The sequence below is a fragment of the Rhinolophus sinicus genome, chromosome 16 (assembly GCF_057876585.1).
Source record: "Rhinolophus sinicus isolate RSI-liver-muscle chromosome 16, RSI-T2T, whole genome shotgun sequence".
NCBI lineage: Eukaryota > Metazoa > Chordata > Mammalia > Chiroptera > Rhinolophidae > Rhinolophus > Rhinolophus sinicus.
In genome coordinates, this window is record NC_142516.1 from 69,187,432 (window position 1) to 69,211,310 (window position 23,879).

Below are 23,879 nucleotides of genomic sequence, written 5' to 3' on the forward strand. Positions count from 1 at the left end.
TCTGTTTCTCATATGTTATTTTAAAAAGATGTACAAAACAAAGACAAGTCAACTAAATACTAATTGTTCATCTTTTGCTGTCAAACCCACAATAGTGCCCTGTATCTTATGAAATACATTAAGTGTAGTCTATTGGGCAATTCAGACATTTATTAAACAGGGGGAAATGACTTCAATAAATACATTCTTATCAGTCCACTTGTCTTCCTTCTTAACTCTTCCCTTTAACCCCACCATTTTCTTGACTCAGTATCTTAAGCACTCACTTCCAAGCCCTACATTGCAACCATCCTCAGTTATACTACCCCCTTTTCCCTCTTTACTTTTTGTTTAAACCATGTATAAGTTCAATATTACTCATCATATGGTAATATGCTCTATAACTGTTCTTATATTGTGTTAAATGAGAATCCTTGAATGTACATACCTCTTATGATTGGACATATATTAGATGGTCAAAAGGTACTTCATTAATGAATAAGATATTCACAGATGTTTCCATTTCAATGAGAAACCCAAAGGAGTTTCAGTATCAAAATAATACTTACAGGAAGTAATCTTTCCTGACTTAAAAATAAAAACAGTTCAATTGTCTCCAAATTGAAAAGAGATTACAAAGTCAGAGTCAAGAAGAAAAGCAATCTGTGTTGATTCTCTTGTTATGTCTTGACCTAAAACTAAGGATGGATATGGGGGGCGGGGGGGAAATGTTATAATGAGGTATTAGGTTGGTGCAAAAGTAACTGCGGTTTAAAAGGTTAAAAACAATTGCAAAAACCGCAATTACCTTTGTACCAACCTAATAGATGAAAGGCGGCAGAAGCAAGGCTAACTGGGGAGGGGAAGGAGGCAGGGCGGTGGGGGTGGGAGGGGGAAGAAATCTCAGCCCTTCTGAAACTTATCACAGGACCTCAAGGAGGGATGGATGGTTGGTGGTCTAAAATTTGGCTAAGACGGGCTGCGACCACCTAGCACCAATGTGGACATGGACTTGACTGGGCACTGACCCCAAGACTCATCATACATTCATTGCATGGTAAAAGACACACCCTGCATCGCTGTTGTCGGAAACAGAATGACCACAAAGGAACACAAAATGGCCCCCAAAGCCCTTCCAGGAAATCACTGCCCTTTCCCAAGAAACCTTGAATATTTCTCCTACACATTTGAAAGTACAGCCCCTAATGAAAGGAACACCAATAATAGGTTTTAGCACAGCAGGAGCAGGGCTGCTCTGTCTATGGACTAAACTGCTTCTTCCTTCTCTTGAATAAACTGATCCTTGCTTTACTTTTATTTTGGCTGGTGCTTAATTTAGCTCCTGGGTGCTGCAAAATCCCACTGGTCAAGGCCTTCTCTAGGCCGTCCTGGGTAGAGGCAAGCCTAGCCTTTTGCAATAATACCACAATTGGATTATCTGGCACCATTTTAATAAAAAGACTGAAATCAAAGATTGAGACCAATTTTCTTGTTTAAAGTCACCCAAAGGCAAATTAATTTGATCATTTGATCTCAACAGTGTGGTATGCCTTGCATATGACTCAAACACCATTTGCAATTGAATTATTTTTCCATTTTATGCTAACTCATCTTTGAATATCACAAAAAGTGAGGAAAATATGTGAAACTTTACAAAGACTAAGGGTGGGAGGGAGAGTGCTTTGATTTGTATTTTCTATTTATGGATCACTCTCTGTACAGGTTTGGCATTCATTCTCAAAATCCCTAACTTTCCCCAATCAAGTGCATCCAGAAATGCATACCTGTTAAGTGGCATAGAAACATTTCAGTGTAAATATATTATTAATAATCTTACAATTTCAGCTAAGCTTCAGATTCTTATTGGTTTTCTTGATGGGTTTTTCCTCCTTAATTACCTGCTTCAAAGGTTTTTCTTTTTGTGTCTGTCTTTCCTTGTGTTCCCTGGAGGCCTTGTAATTAGAGCTTGAAGTACCTCCACACCAAATATGAAACCAAAAAAATCTTGCTTGATTTCAGGTTTTTGTAAAAATCTGAAACTTGGAACGGAGTTTATCAAAAGTTTTCTTGAGGTAGACAAACTTTTCAGCAAGTTTTGTGCAAATCTGGGATGAATTCAAAGTCAGCCGGAGCCAATTAATTTTTTGGCAGGGAAAACTGTAACATATGATGGCTGGGTCTGTGCTAGATGGCTTTATATAACAATGGGTGACTTTGGATGGATCTGGCTTTGAACGTATTGGCGTTTTCCACCCACAGGCACAAAATGTGATTCAGGGCTTGCAGAATTTTATCCCCTCAGATTCCTTGCAGGCAGTTTTGTCTGCTGCCATTTTATTGCCCAGGCAGAACATGTCTTGATTAGGTACTGAACATTTTCCCATTTGTGTTAATATTGGAATTTTTTTCCTTTAAAAAGATGAGGATTAATTAGTGACATAAACAGGGACAGGTCACAAAAGGGAAAAAGTTCCAAACTACAAGTGCTATGAGGGCAGGAAATTCTGTTCTATTTACAGCTCCTAAAACAGTGTTTAGAATGTAGTAGGTGCTCAATGAATATTTGTTGAATTGTAATAGTGACACTATATCTTCTATTTTGAGATTGAAACCTCTGGTGTAATTTGATTTGACAGTGTGGTTTGGCTTGGGACTTTTTAGAAGTTTTTCTTTTCTTTGCTTCTCTTCCTTCCTGCCAAACCTTAATCACTCTGTTTACTATACATTTATTATGCATACCAGTTTCAATGTTTCTGTTTACTTCCAGCCTGGTATAGGCCTGGTCCAGTGACTCCGGAGTGGTTTTTGCATCTATATGGCATCCACTCATGTCCCTGAGGCAGGCCAGCTTCTGGGAAGCGCTTTTTCCTAGGGTTGCCTGACCAACTTGTCCTTTCCTTTATTCTGCCGCCAGCCTCTGGGAAGTGCCTTTTTCCAGGAATTGCCTGACCACCTTCTCCTTTCCTTTGCTCTGCCTCTCTTTTCATGCTTATAAAACCTTTTGGTGGTATTAAGCAGGAAGGCAATCTTTGTGACAAGGAATCCACTGTCTCCTCTTTCTGCTGGCATTTTGGAATAAACCTGCTTTTCCTCCACCAACCTCACCTCTCAAGTTTACAAGAAGCCGGATCTTTTGCACAGTAATAGAATGAATAAATAATGACTTATGCCTCCAAAGATACCACATCAGTAGAATGAAGGGGAAAAGAGTTTCCCCAGTATCTCCTCAAACTTCTTAGGCTTTCTATTACTAAAAGTGTTTATACTTTTCCCCTCAAATGTTCAGTTTACCAGACAACCACAGATTACGAAGAAGTCTGTGCCATAGCTAAGTATGCATTTGCTTAAATATAATAATAGTGATATTGGTGGGCACATAATAGTAGAAGCAGTCCTTGGAGTAACTATGATTCTTATTATGAAACATAATTACAAACACTTAGAATATGTTTTTATTTTGTCTCTTTTAAAATACCAAGAGGCTAAAGAAACATATATGTTATGTATGAGGAATTCAAATCAGAGAGAGAACATGGTTACCCAAAGTCATACAACTGACTAGGGGAAACACAGGTATATGGCTAAGTCATTTGGTTTTAGGTCAAGTGTTATTTTCACTCTATCATGGGAGAAATTTTTCCTTCCCTCACTTCCTTTCCTGCACACAACATGTACTACAAAATATTTGGGTTTATTTTATCCTGTCATTAGAGTGGATCTTTGAACTCCTGAAAAGAACTACACCACAGAAAACCAACAATAAAAAATTCACTTCCGGCCGGCCCGGTGGCTCAGGTGGTTGGAGCTCTGTGCTCCTAACTCTGAAGGCTGCTGGTTTGATTCCCACATCGGCCAGTGGGCTCTCAACTACAAAGCTGCCGGTTCAATTCCTCAAGTCCTGCAAGAGATGGTGGGCAGTGCCCCCTGCAACTAAGATTGAACCTGGCACCTGAGCTGAGCTGTCTCATGGAAGACTCAGTTGGTTGGAGCGTGGGCTCTTAACCACAAGGTTGCCAGTTCGACTCCCGCAAGGGATGGTGGACTGCGCCCCCTCCAACTAGCAACGGCGACTGGACCTGGAGCTAAGCTGCGCCCTCCACAACTAAGATTGAAAGGACAACTTGTCTTGGAAAAAAGCCCTGGAAGTACACACTGTTCCTCAATAGTCCTGTTCCCCTTCCCCCAATAAAAAATCTTAAAAAAAAAAAAAATTTCACTTCCCTTTACAAAACATGTGTTGCTTTACTTTCCTGCAACTGTGTGCCCTCCCTTCAGAATATTCAGCTATTTTATAGTTGTCCAAGCATCACTAAAAAGACCATGCATTCATATGGTCTATCATTACCCTCAACTTTGATTTTGCTCAGACTTAGAGGCATCAAGACTTTCAAGTTCACCATATCCTTCTAGGGCTCACATGCATACACTTTGAAATGTCCAGAGTTTAAACAATAACTCTTGAAATCGTTCCAAGTAAGGATCCCAGTTATTTACTGTGAGGCAGTGAGACATCACATTTGGTCCCCTTTTCTATCAGTCTCTGTCTTTACACAGTATCCCTACTTCGTGTTTAACTCATTTTGTTTTGTAAGTCCTTGACCCAAGTGTATCAAGACAATACAATTTGAAAGTTAGTATATAGACAAGATAGTTAATGCTACTCAATAATTAATAGTACATTACTATTTTTGCACCTAGCATAAGCCTCAGAAATAGAACATGAGAGAGAAAATTAGTCTGGTCACTGGAAAAATCAGGAAAAAAAAAACAGTTAATTATTTGGAACTGTAAAATTAACCAGAAGAATTCTCCATCACACCAATTATTTCCTCTTTTATATTCTAAAGAGTCAGACATTACTGAACCCCACACACCACAATATACCAGCATTACTGCCTATATTCACTCAATTATTCACCATGGTTTCATAAAGCAAGTACTTACACAATGTATTTATTCAGTCCTGGAAGCTTTATATTTATTCACCAATGTGTTAATAATCATCCAATATGTAGCTGCACAATATTTACACTATCCTAGGTGCTGGGGATACAATTGTAAATAAGACACACTCAGAGGTCCTATACTGTGGAACTTAGATTTTATTTTTTTTCACCTTTTAAAATTTTTCACCCTTTTAAAATTTTTTAATTACAGTTGACATTCAATATTATTTTATATTAATTTTTATTTTATTAATTAATTATTTTATATTGTTATTTAATTAATTAATTATTTTATATTAATTTTTATATTATTTTATATTAATTTCATATGTACAGCATAGTGGTTAGACATTTATCTAATTTAAGAAATGACTCCCTGACTAGTCTAGTACTTACCTGGCACTATACATAGTTATTACTATATCATTGATGATATTCCCTATGCTGTACTTTACATCCCCATGACTAGTTTGTGACTACCAACTGTACTTCTTAATCCCTTTACCTTTTCACCCAGACCCCAAACCCCTCCCATCTATCACACCAACAAATCTAGTACTCATCTGACACCAGACGTAGTTATTACAATATTATTCACTATATTCCTTATGCTGTATCCTGCGTCCCTATAATTACTTTATAACCAACAACCAATTTGTATTTCTTAATCCTTTTCCCTTTTTTCACCCACACCTGCAGCCCCCTCCCATCTGGCAACCATAAAAATGTTTTCTGTATCTCTGAGTTTGTTTCTGTTTTGCTTGTTTATTTTGTTCTTTAGATTCCACATATAACTGAAATTACACTCCATTTGTCTTTCTCTGTCTGACATACCCCACTCAGCACAATACCCTCCAGGTCCATCCATGTCACCGCAGATGGCAAAAACCCAGCCCCTTCCATGGCCAAGCAATATTCCACCATGTATATGTACCACCTCTTCTTTATCCATTCTTCTGTCGACAGGCACCCAGGCTGCATCCACATATGGCCTTTGTAGACAATGCTCCCATGAACATATGGATGCACACACATCCTCTTGAAGCAGCATTTTGGGTTTCTTCGGATAAATACCCAGAAATGGGATTTCTGGGTCCTTTTCTGTCTCTTGTTATAGCCTTTGTTTTGAAGTCATTTTGTATGGTATAAGTATTGCTACTCCAACTTTCCTTTTTTTTCTTTTTTTTTCATTTCCATTTTCATGAAATATCTTTTTTCATCCCTTTACTTTCAGTGTGTGTGTGTCTTTTAATCTGAAGTGAGTCTCTTGTAGCAGCATACATAAGCGTTTTGTTTTCTTATCCATTCTGCCCTCCTATGTCTTTTGATTGGGGCTTTTAATCCATTCACATTAAAAGTAATTGTTGATATATATGTAGCTATTTCCATTTTATTATTCATATTTTTAAATTCTTTTTTCTTCATCTTAAAGAAGTCCCTCCAAGATTCTTTGTAATTCCGGTTTGGTGTTGATAAACTCCTTCAGCCTTTTCTTGTCTGGGAATCTCTTTATCTCTCCTTCAATATTAAATAATAACCTTGCTGGGTAGAGTATCCTTGGATGTAGGTCCTTGCTGTTCAACACACTGAATATTTCTTGAGACTCCCTTCTGGCCTGCAAAGTTTCTGTTGAGAAATCAGCTGACAATCTTATGGAAGCTTCTTTATAACGTACTAGTTGCCTTTCTCTTGCTGCTTTTAGGATTCTCTCTTTGTCTTTAACCTTTGCTATTCTAATTATGGGTCTGTTTGGGTTCATCTTGTTTGGGACTCTGAGCTTTCTAGACTTTTATGTCTATTTCCTTCACCAGGTTAGGAAAGTTTTCAGTCATTATTTTTTCAAATTTTTCATTATTTTCTTAATCCCTTGCTTTCTCTCTTCTCCTTCTAGTACCCCTATTATGTGAATGTTGTTATGCTTGATGTCCCAGAGATCACTTAAACTATCCTCATTTTTTTGTATTCTTTTTTCTTTGAGACATTCTGATTTGTTATCTGCTACCTTGTCTTCCAAATTGCTGATTAGATCCTCTGCTTCATTTAGTCTGCTGGCAATTCCTTCCTGTGCATCTTCATTTCAATTATTGTGTTCTTCACTTCTGACTGTGTCGCTTTTACACTTTCTATGTCCCTCTTTATGCTTGCTATCACTTTGTTGAAGGTCTCACTAAGTTCCTTGGGCATCTTTATAAACATTGTTGTGAACTCTGTCTCTGGTAGGTTGCTTGCCTCCATTTTGTTTAGTTCTTTTTCTGGAGTTTTCTCTTGTTCTTTCATTTGGGATATATTTCTCCATTTCCTCATCTTGGCTGCTTCTCTGTGTTTGTGTCTATGTATTAGGTAGATCTGCTATGTCTCCCAGTCTTGGCTGGATGGCCTTACATAGTAGGTGCCATGTGGGGCCCTGGCACAGTCTCCCTGATCAACTGCTCTTGATGCCCTGGAGTGTCCGTTGTGTGGGTTCTGTGTTCCCTAATGTTATAGTTGAGCCTCGATTTCTGTTGGGATGTCATTGGGATTGACCCTCAGGCTGACTGGCTGTGGGGTTTAGCCATGTCCATAGTTTATGGTCTGTTGTGTGGAGGGCTTACCCCATTGAGTGGGATTTGTTCCAGTGGGCTCTGGTGCCTGTTGAGACCACCCTTTGTATGTGCCACTTGTGAAGCTAATTGGGCAGTGATCTGTTGTGGTGTGAAGCTAATCTCCAAGTGTGTTGTTTCTGGAGCCTCTTGTGAGGGGCCTAGGGCAGACCCAGGTCACCTACTGTCTGTGACCAAATGGAGACTACCTGGTAGAAGTTATAAAGTGTTCCATGGCTTTTTGCTGTCTGTACTGTACCAGGAGAATCATGGAAGTGGCCACACTGCAAACCAAGGACGGCTGCCACAAGTACAAGGTGTGGGATAGTCATGCAAAAAGCCAAGACACCCCAAGCCCTGTTGCCACCTGCGAGCCCCCTTAATGTTCAGCCACTGATAAAGTCTTATGCGATATGCAAGTTGGGTGAGGCGGAGTCTCAGAGATTGTCTAGGTTAGGAAGAATTGTGTTCACCAGGTTAATGTAGATTCTGGTTTGGGGCCAGTGCTGGGCCTAGAGCTACTCAGCAAAAGCCTCAGAGCACACTGATGCCAGTTGCCACCTACCTGGGTCCTCTGAACTACAGTAGTTCTCCAAGAAAGTGCAATGTGGGTGGGGATGGCTGCTCACCACAACAGTTCCTTTGGCATTGGGGGTGTTAGATGCAGCAGGGTCCCAAAGGAATTCAGATTCAGATTTGTCCACGTGGGGAAGGGTTCAACACAGGAAAGATGGCATTCCCCTGCCAGCTGCACTGGAGAAGGACTCATCACAGGGAAAATGGCAACTGTCCTCCAGTCCTCACTTCAAAGTCACATACCTCAATCATCCCCCATATGCCTCTGACACGCCCTGTGTCACAGTCCCTCCTCCGGAGCCTAAGATGAGTGCCTATGAGTAAGTAAGTGCTTGCATGGGCTATTTAAAAGGACATCTGGGTTTCCCACAGCCTTCCATCCCACCCGGATGGTCAGATCCTCATTGTTTTTCACAGCCAAATGTTGTGGGGTCTCCTCTTTCCAGCACCAGTACTCTGGTACTGGCTTTTCTCGGGGGAACCTCCATGACTGAGATATCCTGATTCTCAACAGTCACACAGAGATTTGGGGCCAACCTGTTTCACATCTCTGCCCCTCTTACCAGTATTGATGTGACTTCTTTGTATCCTTAGTTATAATACATCTGTTCAGCTAGACTTCAGATGGTTCTCTGGGTTGATTGTTCTATAATTTATTTTTTCATTTTAATGTGTTACATAAGGAAGCAGGCATAGTGTTTATCTACTCTTCCATCGTGCATCTCCAGCTCAGATTTTATTTTTTTCTGTCCCATTCTATTTCTCTTCTCCTTCTGTGACTTCAGTTTCTTGTATGTTAAATCATATAATATTATTAGCATATTTTTAAGGCTCTGTTAATTTTATGTCAGTCCTTTTACTCTCTACTCATGACATTAATACTTTGTATTAATCCATCTTCAAATATACTTACTCTTTTGCTTGTCACCTTCAGTGTGCAGTTATTATATATTGCAGTTATTATATATTTAAGCTCTAGAAGATCATTTTTATTTAGTTTCTATTTCTCTGCTGATATTCTTCATCATTTCATTAATTATACATGTACCTCCCTTTATATCCTTAAAAATATTTACAATAGCTGCTTTAAAGTCCTTTTCTGATAATTGCAACATCTGGGTTATTACAATTTATATTAGCTTCTTTCTTCTTGAGCATGGGTCACATTTTTGTTTCTTCACATTTATTTTTTGACATACCAGATATTATGGATAATAAGTTGTAGAAACTAGGCATTCATATGTTACTGTGAAGAGTGATTTTTTTCTTCTAGAACCAGATAAGTTGGCTGGATTTAATGCAAATTCTGTCCTCTTGCAGAGACCATCACCTGATACTTCTCCACAGTTCTTTCAATTTCCAGATGCTACCTTTTTTTTTTTTTTTTTTTTTTTGCTGGACCCCATAGGAATTTCTCCAAGCATGCCAACTAGTTTAGCCAGTTTAGGAGCCAGCTAAGCATTTCAGTGGATTTTATATGCACATTTGGGGGGGTGAACCACGTTGTCTCTCTTCCTTCCAGAATTTCTCCCTAAAATCTGGCTATTTTTCTAGTCCCAAACTCTGTTCTGTGATGCCTCAAGCCAGTAAGACAATGGCTTTCTGCCTTCAGAGACTTGGTAGGTTTGTACTCAAGCAAAAAGCTTTAAAATAACAAATCTCACCTGTTATACTTCATCTTTCAAGGGTAAACCTAAAAATTGTACTAGCTTTTGATCATTATCTGCTGCCTTCAAGTTGCTTCATATATATATTTACATATACACACATATATACATATAGAAGTACATCTACATACATTATTTCTAGATTTTGTAATTCTTATCTGTTAGAGAGCTGTTCAAACCAAATTATTCCACCATTATTTAAAGCAGTAATCACAAACTATACCACCAAAACACTGTCATTTTTTTGAAATTAGTCTTATTAACTTGCTATTCCCAGGGTCAAAGATGTTTCCTGCCATATATTAGCTGATAATTACATGTTTGTTGGATTGAATATTTCATTTTGACTTCTAGGTTCATAGTTATTTGTTCAAGTGTGTAATAAGCCATTATAAATAATTACACACACATTGTTTGACATGAATGAGACTTTCAAGAAGATATACCAAGAGTAAAAGCACTATGTTTGAGTCTCTGGAAAGCTCAAAAAAATAGACAGAATTTGGGTCTCAAAAGGTAGTTTGTAACTTGGGAGGTACATATTTTATAGCAGGAAATTTCCCAAGGTGCATCTTCCTAAACAAAAGAGAGAAAAAAAATGAAGGAAAGAAAAAGGTCTTTTATTAAGATTCTATTATCTGTCAGAGGTAAATAGGTACCAAAATCAGATAAGCCTTGACTTACAAAACTGCTCCCCAAGTCTTCTCATTCTGTTTGTAACACAATACAATAAACCTGGGGCTGACCAAGCCTTTGAAGAAAATTCCAGCCATACCCTCAGGGTACTAATTAGAATCTCCTTTAAGGCCAGGTTTATCTATGCTAAAATGGTAATGTCAGTTTTAATCCAAGTCACAATCACTTGCGGTTGGACACACACACACACAACCAGGGCTTGAACATGGTCATTTCCTCTCAGTGGAGTGAGGCTATTTGTAGTCTATGCATACCAGCATAACTCCTTGCCATAATACCCAAAGCAATTCAGTATTCTTAGTGGAGATGGGTTTATTTATCAATAACTTCCTAAACATGATACACAGAGGAATAAAACACTAAACATTAGGGATTTCAAGGTGAGGTTTTTATTTTGTATAGGCTGTTAAGAAAACAATCAGTTTTACCATCAGAAAAGACCATTATTCTCTTTCCGCAGAGAAAAACAACCTCCCACCTGCTGTTAAACATACTTAATTGAGGAGATCCGGATCGTACTGCTTATACTTGTGGCATATCACTTGAACTTTGACTAAGTGTCATTCTTCTAACATTATCACAGAATCCTAGCTCATTATGAGAACAGAGGTGCTAATCAAGAGGAATTACTTAGTAATTACATTTTTATTTAGAATTTTAAACGTGAGCATTGTTATTTTGGGAAGCACCCCAATCATAATTTCTCCACATGTATTTATCTAAAGAGATTCAATTAACTCTTTATTATCAGGGCAAACCTCGGTTTGTTGCCCTTTTGGTAGCACTGTTTCATGGGTAGAATTATTTTAGAACAGTGTTCAAAGCTGTAATTGTCAAGTGTGTACACACACACACACACACACACACACACACATCCTATTGATTCTGTTTTTCTGGAGAACCCTGACTTATTATAAAAATTTATGTATGTGGAAAACCTGCAAACTTCTTGATCACTCCTTGGATTATAGTCTTCTTTCAATTCAGTTCAATAAATATGTATAGATTGCCTATGAACCAAATATTGAAACCCCATGCTAGATACCTGTGAGGATACAAAGATTAATAGCACATAATTCTCTTACCTCAAAGGGGCTAACCATCTAGAAGGAAAGAAAAAAATGATTCCACAACTTTCTTTAATGCAAGAAGGACCGTAGTAAATATTTTAACCAAGTTTCAAAGCAAAAGCCATAAAATGACAGAAGCGAGAATAACTAATTTCCACCAAGATAATAGAAGCCATGGCATTTTATGTGAGCAAGAATTCAATATATTGTGGAACCCACCACACTAAACTTTATTTTTGCTTCAGTGCTTAGAATGAAATGAAATGTTATATAATGTAAGTTAAGACAATGCTGAGGTGATCTTGGTGGAACTAAAGTATGCTTTAGAGATAAAATTATTACATAGCACCAAAATGCATTTCCTTCTTCTGGTCACACAACCAGTCTATATTTCTCAGCTTTCTCCTTCAGTTAGAAGGGCTGGGTAACTGAGTTGCAAACAGTGGAATATAGGTAAAAGGGACATACATTTTTTTCTAGGCCCAGCCCCTAAACACCTTGTATGTAATACTACTCACTCTTTTCTCTATTCTGTTAGCCATATTCAAGGAATCCAGTGTTGACTCTGGAAGCTAGGGGCCACTCAAAGAAGGAGACGCTGTCCTGAACAGTTATGTGGACAAGAGCCCTTTTCTTGGCAACACATGCTATAACATGAGCATGAAATAAACCTTAAATAACTACAATTTTTGGATTATTAGAATATTTATCCCACTTTTGCTAACAGAGAAATTTGTACTTGACATGTAATAACTTCATCACACAACTTAGATTACGTGGTGTTTGTTCAGCAGTGGGGCATGGTAGGAATGAATTTCATTTCAGAGGCAAAAAACACAGCAAGCTGTATTATACAACGACAAAAGACTAACTGGAAATTAGAATAGGAAAACTGACAGAATTAAAGGAAGAAACAGAGACACACAATCATAGAGATTTGTTTTTCTTTAAATTGGGGAATATTGGGGTACAGTGTGCTTCTCCAGGGCCCATCAGCTCCAAGCCATTGTCCTTTAATCTAGTTGTGGAGGGCGCAGCTCAACTCCAAGTCCAGTCGCCGTTTTCAATCTAAGTTGCAGGGGGCACAGTCCACTATTCCATGATGGAATTGAACCATCAATCTTGTTAAGAGCTTGTGGTCTAACCAACTGAGCCATCCAGCCACCCCAATCATACAGATTTTAAGCCCTTCTCTCCGTAATTAAAAAAACAGACAAAATTCACAAAAATATAAAATATCTAGACACTTGCAACCAACTCAACGTAATTGAGATTTATAAAACATACACCCTCCCAAAACTGAAGAACATACATACTTTTCAAGCAAACAAAAATGTCCACAAAGACCGTATACTGGACCATAAAACAAATCTCTAAAAATTCCCAAAGAATTAAAATCATCCAGAATATATTATCTAACCATTTTAATTATAAGTCAAAACCCATAAAATATCTAGAAAATTTAGAGAATGCAGCTAAAGCCCTGATGGGAAAACTTTTGCCTTTAATCACCTATATTAGAAAATAAAAGTTTAAGGTTAATTATCTAAATTCATATCTCAAGAAGAAAAAAAGTGAAAATTTGACACAAAGAAAATAGAAAGAAGGGAATAATAAAGGTAGCAGAATCACACGAATTGGTTCTCTGAAAATGATTAATAAAACTAATAAACCCTAAGAAAGACTGATCAGCAGAAAAAAGAAGAAAATACAAATTATCAATAACAGAAATGAATTAGAGATTATAAATACAGCTACTAGAGTCATTAAAAAGAAAATAAGGGAATAATATGACCAACTATGTGACAGTATAGGAAAGATTTTAGATAAAATGAAAACATTTCCTTGAAATATTCAACTTAGCAAAACTGACATAAGAAAAAAAATTTAAAAATCTGAACAGTTCTTATACTTTGAAAAAAAGACTTTGTAATTTAAAAATTTCCACAAAAGAATCTCCATGTTCAGGTGGCTTTACTGGTGAGAGCTAGCAAACATTTTAAGAACAACTAATCTTGCACAGACCTTTTCAGGCAATTACAAAAGGAAGGAACACCTCCCAATTCATTTTATGAGACTGATAAACCCTGATATTAAAACCAAACAAAAATATTAAAAGAACAAAAAATTACAGATTACTATCCTGCAAATATATAAACATAGAAATTGTCAACAAAATATTAGGAAAGTGCATCCAGCATTATAGAAAAAAGATAAACACTACCAAGTATATTAATCAAGGTTCTTCAGAGAAACAGAACCAATAGTCCAATTGTGTGTGTATTATACATTAAACATTAAAATATTAAAAGACATTAAAAAGAAACACTTCAAAAAATGCATTGTTTTCAGGAAGAGTTCATAATGGAAATTATAATATACAGAACAAAATAAAGCAAAAATAAAATCACTAAATATATAACCTGTGAGATATAGCTAAAGCAATAATAAAAGAGATACACATAGCATCAAATGCATACATTAGGAAATAAGGAAAGCTGAAAATCAAGAAGCTAAGCATCCTACTCAAGAAGGTAGAAAAACTCAGCAGGATTGTAGTATAAAAGATCTGTACTATACATATATATATATATATATATATATATATATATATATATATACATGTGTGTGTGTATATATATATATATATATATATATATACATGTATATATATGAAAAGTTTTATATACTAGCAACAACCAATTAGAAACCACAATAATTAAAAATACTATGCAAAATAGCAAGAAAAACTAAGATATACCCATAATCAAGATATGACAATTGTATAATGTATTGAAGGATGAAAGGAAAAGGAAATAATTGCCTTACCGTATATCAGGTAGAACATATATTGTTTTAAAATATGTATGTTGAAATTTAAGTAACCAATACGCCCCTTTTCAGACAGCTATCCGGTTTAGTGAGCTGAATAATGAAAATATAAGCTTAAAATGTTATCCCCCTGGAAGTCACCCCATCCCAAAATGAACTAAGTGGTTCTCTCTGTGCTCAAATTGCACCTTTGCTTTACTTTCATTTCTACAGAGGTTCCATTCTTTTGAATACTTACTTGCATTTATGTGCTTACCTTCTCCATTTGACCGTGAGTTCTTTAAAGGTAGAAACTGTGTCATATTCATCACTATAAGCTCAGTGTCTACACTGCACCTCCATTATCAAAAGTACTCAATAAATGTTCATTTGTTGCAGATATTACAAGTTGTAGATGCTATAAATTCTAATGAAAAGAACAATGGTGTAGGAGTTAGAGAAGCTGCGTTCCAGTCCCAAAGCTACCATCAAATACCTGGGTGATTTTAAGATACCTATACTTCTCGGAGCTTCACCATCTTTATTTATAATGTGAAGGTGAGAATTCTTGACTTTCCAATTCTAGTGATACTTAAAACAAATGTTAAATATAAAAGCAACAGAAATATTATAAAACATTACATAGATATGATAGATTATAGCAACTAGTTTCCATCAGTATGTAAGTTACATGTCCAAACAATTATAAAGCATAAACAACTCTCCCAAAGTATTAGCTAGTCTAAATTTTTCTCAACTGCATTTAAGAAACTGTATATTCCAAAGAAGAATACACACACACACACACACACACACACACGCACATCCTATCTCTCATGCTCTTCTTATAATGTGATGTTAACATACATTCATAGGGAGTTTCCCTTGAACTTGGGTGGATCATTATAACCGTATTAACCAATAAAATGTGCCGATGACCCTGCATAACTACCATGGGTCATACAAGTCATCTCTCTCTCGAGATACTTGCCCTTGAAATCCAGCTACCTTTTTGTGAGCAAACTGATGTCATATGTTTACCTAGCTCATTTGTCAGCCAAAAGCTAGCATCAACTGCTAGACATGTGAGTAAATGAGCCTTGAGATGATTCCAGCCCCCATTCTTCAAAACTCCACCTGAGGCCAAGCACTATGAAACAAAGATATCCCCCCACTGAGCCCTATCTGAAGTCCTGACCCACAGAAAGTGTGAGAGACAATAATATTAATTATGTTTAAGCTTAGTTTCCAGATAGTTATATAACAATAGATCACTAATACAACTTGATTTCCACGAATACTTCAACGCACTTCATAAGATATAGCAGCTTCTGCTTCTTCTCCTATTAGAGCAGGGGATATCTTTAGCAGGATTTATAAGGCAGAGCTGACAGACCTCAATAGAGAAGATACCTAAGATAGGAATTATCATTTCTAAAGGATGCTTGCAATTGGAGGTTCTGACTTGGGTGGGAATAGGACAGAGGACAAGCTAATGAGAAACTTTAACTTAGAAAATACCAAACTGATAATACATCTTCAAGCCAGCCTTCCCATGGCAACTTTTTGTTCGAGCACAGGCATGAAATATTTAGAATTGCTAGCACTCCACTAGGAAGGCTTTCATCCCTGCAAAAGAGTTTGTAGCCAGAAGCAGCCTGCTGGCACTGCATGCAGGAACGCACCATTTGTTCAATGCCAGAGTTTACTCTTTGAATGACTGACACACTCCCACCCATCTCCAAAGGCTCCTTTGCCTTCACGACTGACACCTCCCAGGAAACAGGGGTTGTAATTGCCTCTTATTTAGGGACTGGAGGCTGTTGGAGGGTATTTGCTTTGGAGTGCCACAGACCTTTCACTCGGGCGAGCATCACAGACTCCATGAAAGGAACATTTCAACTCAGCAGGAGACACAAAAGCAACGGAAGTAAAGAAATTCATGGGGCTGATGTGTTTCTGTCCAGTCTCCCAGAGTTGTCATTTCATTTTGCCCAGTTACGGGGACTTGTTTAAAATCTGTCACAACAGACTTTATGACGTGTTTATTTAAAAACAAAAACAAAAAACAATGCTGGTATGTTTTTGTCCCACCCACATCCCCCTCAGAGAATATGAAAAATAAGAAATCAGCAATGTCACGTTCTGCCCCCGCACGAATTCTGCTGCTGAAAAGAGGACCCTGCCCTCCTCGTTTCCAGGGAAATGGAGGTGGAGGCACATCGAGTGCATGACATGGTTTGAAATAGTCTAAGTTAAAAGAATTTGCCAATTTAGATGGTTTTCTCAGGTGAATGAAAAATGTCCCTAAGGAGGCAGGAAAATTGGAGATTCTGTTTAATGAAAAAACAGATTTTCATAGAGCAAAACATTATGTATGTAAATTGGTTTTTGACCTGGTCATGACAGGATGGACGGTATTATGGGTCAATGATTCCTAAACTTTCTACAAGAACTTTTATTATTATTATTATTTTATTAATAACATTAAATATATATTGGGAAACTATGAGTTGTATAATTCCATGCAAAAACCCACCACTTTGATATTTTAGTACACCAATACCATATTAACAGAAGGTAAACATATGGTATATTTTGACGATAGATCATAGATATTTTTACTACTTCTGAGGAATCTTAAGATCGTGGAAAATTCAGGTAAAGAACAATCAATCTGCAAAAGTCCAGGGACATGCCCCTCCCACGAACACGGCAAAGTTTCAACAAATTAAGCAGCTCCTTTGCTGAATCCTCTCTAGTATCCTGGAAATATAAAAATACCAAAGTTTCTTGAGCAAGCCAGGTGACACAGCAAAATTCTTGTAGGAAACAAAATCTAGAAACAAAGAGAGACAGAATACCGGTGTTTAAGAAAACCTCAGCAATGTATTAGGTTGGTGCAAAAGTAATTGTGGTTTTTCCAATTATTTTCAACCTTTTAAACCGCAATTACTTTTGCACAACCTAAGAGTTGCTAAAAGCATACTCTATAGCCGGATGGCCCGTATTTGAACCACACCTGTGCCATTTACTAAATGTATGCCCTTTGGCAAATTATATAACCTTAGTTCCTCAACTATAAAATGGGGACCTGTACCCGATAATTTACGAAAATTTTTAAATGTCATACACAATACAGGTAAAGTACTTGAAACAGTGGCACACGGTAAGAAATGAGTGAATGCTAGCTATGAGCAGTAGTTTTGTAAAATCACATCCCATATCCCACATAGAAACTAATTTTTACTGAACTCCTATTTGGTAAAATTGTGAAAACCAGAAAAGCATTGTTCTAAGTCACACAGTGAGAAGCACAGCTGAGATTCAAACTTAGGCGGTCCTGCTACTGAAATTATATCTGGAAAGTGCAAAATTTGCCCATGGGATTTCATTTCCCTTAAACCTACATTTAATAATACTTTGAAGTATTCCTTTCTCATGAGGAAACTGAGGCCCAAAAGGGTATGTGACTTGCTCAGCGCACAGGGCAATCTTAAGGATGAAACAAGTCTTGCAACCCAAGCTTTTTCACCCTACACTCTTTTCACATTCTCCCCTTCGAAGCCAAATTTATTTTGTGTTGAAAATTGTCACCCTCACTTCTTTACTCATGCTGTGCTTTGGCCTCACCACCCTACCCAGCAGGACATCTCAGCTACCACGAACATCACCTTGTCTTCGGCCTTTCCCCTTAGAAAAGTGGCTCTACTTGCCATTAATTTCTCACTTTTAAAATTTTCTGTCACACCCTCTGTCCATAGCCCTGTTACTCAATATGTGGTCCACACATCAGCATCACCTGGGAGCTAGTTAGAAAAAGCAGAATGTCAGGCTCTACCCTAGACCCGCTGAATAGTGTCTACATTTTAACTAGATTCCCAGGTGACACAGGCATTTCTATGTTTGAGGGGGTGTTCTTAGCAGCAGCCTAATTGGCATTTTGTGCCAGATTCTTTGTATGAGGAAGGCCGTCCTGCGCATTGTAGGATGTTGAGCAGCATTTCTGGCCTCTACCCACTAGAGGCAGGAAACATGCCCTCTCACACCTCCACCTCCCCCTCTACCCCTGCCCCTGCCCCACACTGTCCTGAAAATAAAATATGTCTCTAGACATTGGCAAATATCACCTGTGAGGAGCACAAATCAACCCCAGTTGAGAATCACTGGTCTATATGAAACAATTTTGTCCTCAGTCGTATGTTGTCTATATTGTTTACTGTAGTTTTAGAGTCATGACTTTTTGTCTTTAGTACTTGATGATAAATGCCACATCTTCTTCTGCATCCGTTGTATTGGATACCATACTGGTTGTCTACACAGTAGCCATCCTTTTTCTGTTCCTTTCTCCTTCTTCCACCCACTCTTGGTCTTTAAGATCAATTCCCAAATAAACTACCTGCATAAAAGCCTTTGTTTCAAGCTCTGCTTTCAAAGGAACCCAAGTTAAGTCACTCCTATAAAACCTAGAAGAATGTTGTACTATAGTCAATAAATATATGTCAATGAACTGAGTAAGCAAAATATCATTAACCCGAAAGAATCCATGCTCAGTGAGGGAAGAGGTGGTATATTAGACATGTCTACCTCTCCACAGACCATGAAAATAACTAGCATGAGAATCGATTAATAAATAATTAAATTAAAATCTTTTAACTTTTATTTCCTTCTGCTTAACTAATACTTTTCTTGCCATTGCTACTTCAATTTTATAGGCCAATGGTTAGGAAAGAACAATGTTTTAAGTACTTTCTTTGAAATCAAGATAGTGGATTACTTCCTTGCCATTAGATGTGAAACAGCAAGCAAGTGCATGAGAAATTTTAAGTTGCACACATGAAGGAAATTTTGTCTGGGATTTCCCAAGCTATGATTTTCGCCACCTTTTCGTTTTAAGGGGAAAGACTAAAGGAGGATTAATTTCTGAATTAATTTCCCTCTGAATAAAGTTTCCAGGTGTGACAAAACAACTGTTGCCTAGTGTTTCTAGAATTCATCTTGAGATTTGTCTTACTGTGTTTATGTGTCTGCCATATCACGATTATTCTGTTTTAACTATTAGAACTCTTATGATGAAAAGTAGCAAAGTTCCTAATATTCTGACAATATAGTACCCACACGGTTGATATCCAAAGAGGAAAGCAAGGAAAAGGATTATAGTGCAGTCCCATTTGTTGGTCTGAAAAAAGACATGTTGTAAATAAAATATATAGACATCATTTAATAGCTATAAGCATGTGACCTTAACTTAGTAGCAACAGATTCCTAACAAATGTTTTCTTATATTTTGCTTACTTTAGCTCCCCAACAAGGAATTTCATTTAACTAATAGGGATAGACATAAAGAGAGTTTCAAAATGATATTTATATTGTTGGCTAACATTGTTCACTGGGAGTACTGCGCTTACATTATTTTAAGATATTTGTTGGAGGAGAGGAATCTTAGGAGAGGTATTTATGATAAGCTACTTTAGTTCTAGCGACCAATGTAATGTTGGTACAAGATGGTGAGGCAGCTGACAAACATTGATTCTATTTAAAAGACGGCTTCAGCCATTTCCCCCACTGCATTTTATCCACAGATGCATTCTGTCACAGCTGTCAAGATTCCCCTACCTTAGCAAGTAACTGATCACAGTGATTTGTAAAAACTGACTTTAAACCCAAGCTCAGTGGGGCTGTATCTCAGGAAAGGTTCTTGAGAGATGTAAGGTTAAACTGATGGATCACTTGAACTGCAGCATGATGGTGTTCAATATCATTATTAACATCCCAAGGACAGTGAAGGAGGCTGAAAAGGGAGAAGGCAAAATGTACCAGCAGTTGAAGAGCAAGCAAGAAGTGTGGGGCCTCAGAAAGAATGCAAATCTGGGTAATTGAGCAAAAAGTTCCAATAAAATATGAAGGCACAAATAATTCTTAATAGAAGGAGTGGTTTACACCATCAATCCATGCTATTTGTCCATAATCTGGTTGTAAGTTAATGAGGATGTTTCACTGTTCCCTGGCTAACATTAAAAAGAAAAAAATATCCCCATATGGAGTTTTTCATAGACAAGTTTGTTCAACTCAAAGGACTATCCCTTACTAAGTTACGATTGTATATTTCTTACTTTTTTGATTCGTTATATTAGGGTAAATAATACTCTAATATTCTCTCCTCTCTGCTATAACTAACTTGCAATTTCTGAGCCTTAAGAAAATAAATGTTTATTCTGCATTCTCATTGCAGTTCTTGTAGTCATTCAGAGAAAGGGGGGAAAAGAGGTTGATAACTATGTGCCCGTCCTCAAATTTCTTTTAAAATTAGATGAGGGCATGAATTTTCAAAGTCTAGGAAGCATACTTTTAAAAGATGTTATGTATGTCAAGATTTTTCAGTTGCAACTTTAATTCTATTCTTAAATTCAGATGGACCCTATACCTTCACATAATACCCTCCAGCTCTTTCCTGCCCTTTTTCTTTCCAAACTAGTTCCTGAACTTTCCCTAAACACAAAAAGAACTACAGAAGTCAGGGGAAAGGAAAGACTGAAAAATTGTGACGAGGAGTATATTCATTGCTATGGACATTTCTATCTCGAGTCTCTATTATTTGTACTTGTTAATGAACTTTCCTGGATCAGGAAATAAGCATCCTGGTGGAGAATTCAATGAAGATGTGAACTCATTAAGTAACAGAGGTCTGAAGAGCAAATAAAAAGGCAAGAATAATGAGAAAGCAGTAGGAAGAGAAAGAACATATGAGAATGGTACTGCTTAAATCAATAGATTCTCAGCTTAAGTACTTACTCCTTTCAGCTCTAACTAATACAGGCAAAATAAATGCAGGTTAAATGGAAAAGTTTTTCTACAACGTGCCTACTTTCCTTTCATGGAAATGGCAGCCTAAATTAAGCCTATTGTAGTAAGGATGCCGGGCTCAAGTTTCTAGAACCAAAGTATAAAAGTGATTGGATTTGTACAGCCAACATTTCTTTCCTTCTCCTTGCCATTTTTCTTCCATAAACTGACTCTGTTCTTTAATAATAATAATAAAAAAAGTTTTTTGCTACCTTTTCATGTTTTTTGTTTTTTTTTGGTTTTGTATTTTTTTGTTTTTTAATTTTTTTTATTACCATTGGATGCTGAATTTTTTTATGTTCATGATAAAACACTAACATTATTAGACACCAAATATAGACCGAGCAGTGCTTGAGGGAAATGTGAAAGGCATTGTCTTCATTTTAAAGATGGGAATTAAAATTTTAGAAATGTTATTTAAATTGAACCTATGTGAATAACACAGCAAGGATTAATTAAATGAGGAAATTCATGAAAGTGTTGTATTTGGATCACTTAGATAAAATAGTCCTTGGTAACCCCACAAGCTTTATGGAGCACTAGAAGCTGATGTGCCCACTTGAGGCACCAGGTTTTTTCACTACTATTATCCTTTCAGCATGCTCTCTCACTTGCTCTTGTTTTCTTTCTCATTTGGAGGTCAACTCAATCCAAATAACGATCTATAATGACACAGAGAAGGTCCTCTTAACTCTAACATTTATAAGGACACCCTAAAGAATGAGAATGCATGAAATAATACTTTGGATGGAAAACAATATGTATGGTTACCATTGTTAGTTTTAGAATAGTAATGTGCAACAAATTACAAATTGAATATAATATAGTTTTTACATTAACTTCTGTATTAATTAGGATCTCTTTCAGCTGCTATAATAGAGAGATCAAAAATGATACAGACTTAAAGAAGAAAGTTTATTTCTCTCTCACATAAAATGTAGGTAGGTAGACTTCTATCTTCTTGCACTGCCATCCTCAACACTTGGCTCCATCTTGTGGTCCAACATGGCTGCTCCAACTCCCATTATCACATATTTATTCTAGTCTGGGAAGGGGAAGTCAAGACCCTTCCTTTTCAAGCACAACAGGAAACTTACACATATCACTTCCTGTAATGACCGGTTGCCCAGACTTTAGTCACATGGTCACATAAAGCTTCCAAGAAGGTTAGAAAATTGAGACTTTAACCAGGTGACTGTGTGCACAAGTATTATCCTCTTATTAAGGAAGAATGGCTATTCATTCTGCTGTGACTCTCAATTCTGCCACAGTGAAAAAAATAAAAATCTTTAGTAGGTATGGCTAAGGGAATTGTTTCTAGTTTGATCCAATTGGTATCCAGTTGTATCATTGTTTTAAGAGTTGGGCGTTAAAATGTCACTTCCTAATAGTTCTTCATTTGCTGGCTGCATAAAATACTCTTCCTTTGTCAGCAATTGTTCATAATTCACTTTTTAAAGTGTTATCTGTGTTATTATGGAGAGTGATAGGGGAATGTCCTCTCTTTACTTACATATCCCTGCTGTGCTTTCTGTATCCAGTACACAAGAATTTCTGCCCTTCAGAAACAGGAAATGCTAGTGATTTTCCAAGGAGTGTAATAAGCATATTGGAACTGATATAAGAAGAGTCACTTTTGTATAAAATCACAAGGGTTGCAATACCCTCTGGTACTACTATCAACCAGTCCTTCCGGATATAGTTGTCAAACATTCCAACTCTCTGGTGTGCAACAAAAGCACTGTTTATACATTACTCCACATGCTGTAGAAATGTAGGGAGTAGATTAATTTACTATGTTTTCTTACTGCATACTCTTAGAGAAAGAGCCCAGGACTGGGATAAGAGGATCAGAGGTCTTATTTGACTCTGCCCCTAACAATCTATGTGACGTGACGTAAAAAAAGTCACTTAAGGTCTCTGCAAATCAGTTTCCTCTTTTATCAGACAGAGAAAGTATCAGATGTCCTACCTGCCTCACAGAGTTATTATGAAACCTAAGTACATTTTAAAGAATCATTCACTGAGTAAGTTGAGAGAGTAATTATTGCCAAGAAGGAAAATATTTGGCCATCACTGTCATTGGCAACAATAGTAAGGTGTGGACACTCCATAGTCACTCATGCCAACAGGTCAGAAAATAGGTGAAATTAGAATATGGTCAGAAGACAACGCAGAAAGTATGCATCCTATGTTTTTAAATAGATTTTATTTTTAGAGCAATTTTCACAGCAAACTTGAGTGGAAAGTAGAGAGTTAGCATATACCACCTGTCCACTTCCCCAACTCTACCCCAAGATGCACAACCTCCCCCCACTATCAGAATCACACAGCAGAGTGGTACATTGGTTACAATCAATGAATCTGCACTGACACAGCATAATCACCCAGAGTCCAGAGGTTATATTAGGGTTCACTCTTGGTATTGTACTTTCTGTGTGTTGGACAAATGCATAATGACATGTATCCAATGTCATAGTATCATACAGGATAGTTTCACCACCGTACAATCGATCTATGCTGGGTCTATTCATCCCTCCCTCCCCCTAACCCCTGGCCACTGATTTTTTTACTCTATAGTTTTGCCTTTTCAAGAATATCTTAATAATTGGAATTATATGATTTGTAGCCTTTTCAGGTTGGCTTTTTTCACTAAGCAACATGCATTTAAGTTTCCTCTATATTTCATTGTGACTTAGTAACTCACTTTTT